At 43.9% G+C, this 2,716-nt stretch overlaps 1 pseudogene; it reads left to right on the plus strand.

Annotated features, from left to right (window-relative positions):
- Positions 1–1,377: 1,377 nt before the first annotated feature.
- On the plus strand, positions 1,378–2,429 carry LOC125537028 (aspartic proteinase nepenthesin-1-like; annotated as a pseudogene).
- The last annotated feature ends 287 nt before the right edge of the window (positions 2,430–2,716 follow it).

Consider the following 2,716-nt stretch of genomic DNA (forward strand, 5'->3'; position numbering starts at 1 on the left):
TCCGTTAGTTGGTTTGTTTCCACATATTATCCAGACTAACTACATACATACTCGTACGTTGCTACAGGATAGAACAATATAAAAAAATGGTGTCGTTTGGCCGATTGTCCTCGATCATCATCATTGTCTTCGAAGGCGCAATTGGAGCCCTCGAACGTCACTACTTGCTCGTCCTCCAGTGAGCTACCGTCGAGTGTGTGGACGTCCTGCAGAGCACGATCGCCATCCATCTGGGCGAGCGCTTGGTCGCCCATGTCACGAGGGCTTGTTGGCCGTTGTCCATGGTGGCAAGCATTGGTCCGCCATGCCCTAAGAGCCCGCTAGTACTCGACAATGCCAGCGAAAGTCGGCTGGCCTTCCTCACCCACGAGCGCTTTTAAACTGATTCCGCGCGAAGAAAATCCCTACTCACTCATCCATATATATATAGGGCCTACTGCATTTTTCGAGGTTGGCTTTGACTATTGATAAGATTTATAATATATGAGATGTATCATATGAAAATTATATCATTAGATACTCCTTCCACATATGAACTTAACGGTGTGCTTGGGGTTACATGCATGTTATATATTATTGCTCTAACGTATGGTCAAAATTAGTCTAGAAAAACACATTAGGCCTTATATACAAATGGAGGGAGTACTTCTAATTACCTATAGGGCTAATTAATTGTCTAACTAATTAATAAGTTGCATTAATACCTTAGTTTTGAAATTGATTGGATGCAAAAAATTCCTATTGAAATGTACCTAATTAATTGTGTTACTCTGTTTCTAATTTTTGCATTAATGGTTATGGGCGAATGACTACACACATATACGTCTTTAATAATAGAGATTAAGCGGGAAAAAAATCTATTTTTAAATGGACCTAATGAATTGTACATGTAATTAACCGTCTAGCAGATTTATTGTATTAATGATTTGATTTTCAAATTGATTAGGCGCTAGTTTTTTTTAAATTGTTTTCACATTAATGGCTATATGGTTGATTCAGTGTGATTAATTTTCTGCCTAATTCATTTATTGTCTTATTAACTGGAAAATAGCTACACTTCTAATTGTCTGTAGGCCTAATTATTAGCCTTCATATCAATGAATTGATTTTTCAATTAATTCAGCACAAAAAATCCCTATTTCATTAGATCTATTTAATTGCACATTTAATTAACTATTTGTCTAATTAATTGCATTAATATCTTGATTTTTAAATTGATTCGCCATCTGTTTCTATTTCTTTGCATTAGTGGTTGTGTGCAAACAACTACATACTCATTCACCTTGAATAGTAGACATGCATATTTAATTTAGGCCACAAGTTGCAAATTAAGATATAACATGGCGAGGAGCCAGCACCAAACCAACGAGTGAAACAATGGAACTAAGCCTGGTGCTGATCGCTGTTGTGTTGTGCTCCACTACTGCTACCCTAGTTACTTGTAGTAGCGCAGGGTTCCACATGGAGCTCACCCATGTTGATGGCAAGGGGAGCTACACCACGGCGGAGCGCGTGCAGCGCGCCATGGCCAACGGCCATGCCGGTCCATTGGAACACCAGCCAGTACGTCGCTGAGTACTTGATCGGCAACCCACCGCAGCGCGCGGAGGCCCTCATCGACACAGGCAGCGACCTCATCTGGACGCAGTGTTCCACCTGCAGCCTCAAAGGATCATGCGTCAAGCAGGGCCTGCCCTACTATAATGCGTCCAACTCGGACAGCTTTCATCCCGTGCCATGCAACCACACCTTGTGCTTGTCCGCGGTCTCATAGGGCGTCCCTTCACAGGGCGTCCGGTCTCATAGGGCTTGTCCGCGGCCCCTATCGCTCATCTCTCAGGTTGGAGCCAAAAAGTTCTTTTACTGCCACACCCCCTATCTTCGCGGCAACACCACTGCCAGTGCCAGCAGCCACCTTTTTGTCGGCGCCTTGGCGAGTCTTAGCGGCGGCAGCCCTGTGATGTCCATGTCATTCGTGAATGTCCCCAAAAAGTACCCATTCTACTATGTCCCACTCATCGGGATAAGTGTGGGACACACAAGACTGTTCATCCCACCGACGGTGTTTGCTCTGAAACAAAACGGCAGCGGCGGGGTCATTATCGACTCATGCAACCCCACTGCGACTCTGGCCCATGGGGCCTACTGGCCCCTAAGCAAGGAGCTCCGGACGCAGCTGAACGGGAGAACAGTGCAGAACATGCACCTGCTCTACGACCTTGGTGTTTCACTTCAGTGGCGAAGCAGACATGGTGCTGCCGCCGGAGAACTACTGGGTGCGGCTGGATAATTCCACGTCATGCATGGTGATGCATACATCCAACGGCATGAGCGTCATCGGCAACTTCCAGTTGCAGAACATGCACCTGCTCTACGACCTTGCCAAGGACGAGCTATCTTTCCAAAGAGCCGACTGCAGCTCACTGTGATTACACGTCCGCCCCGGGAACTCAAAACTCACATGGCTAACAGGGATGGACTTTGTTAAAATCCCTGAATTTTTTTGAAGAACTTTTTTGGAATTCATAATTTTCTTATTAAAAGTTGATGAACTTTTTTCAAACTATTTTTCGAATCAATGGACATTCTTCAATTTTATGCCTTTTCAAATTTGTTAAGTTTGTTTTTCAAAGTCACGAACTTTTTTCATTTTCGTGAACTTTCTTCAATTGGTAAGAACCTTTTCAGTTTTTTTTAAATTCGTGGTTTTTGTGAA

This window comes from Triticum urartu, chromosome 3A (assembly GCF_056163025.1).
Source record: "Triticum urartu cultivar PI428250 chromosome 3A, HENAU_Tu73, whole genome shotgun sequence".
NCBI classification, from domain to species: domain Eukaryota; kingdom Viridiplantae; phylum Streptophyta; class Magnoliopsida; order Poales; family Poaceae; genus Triticum; species Triticum urartu.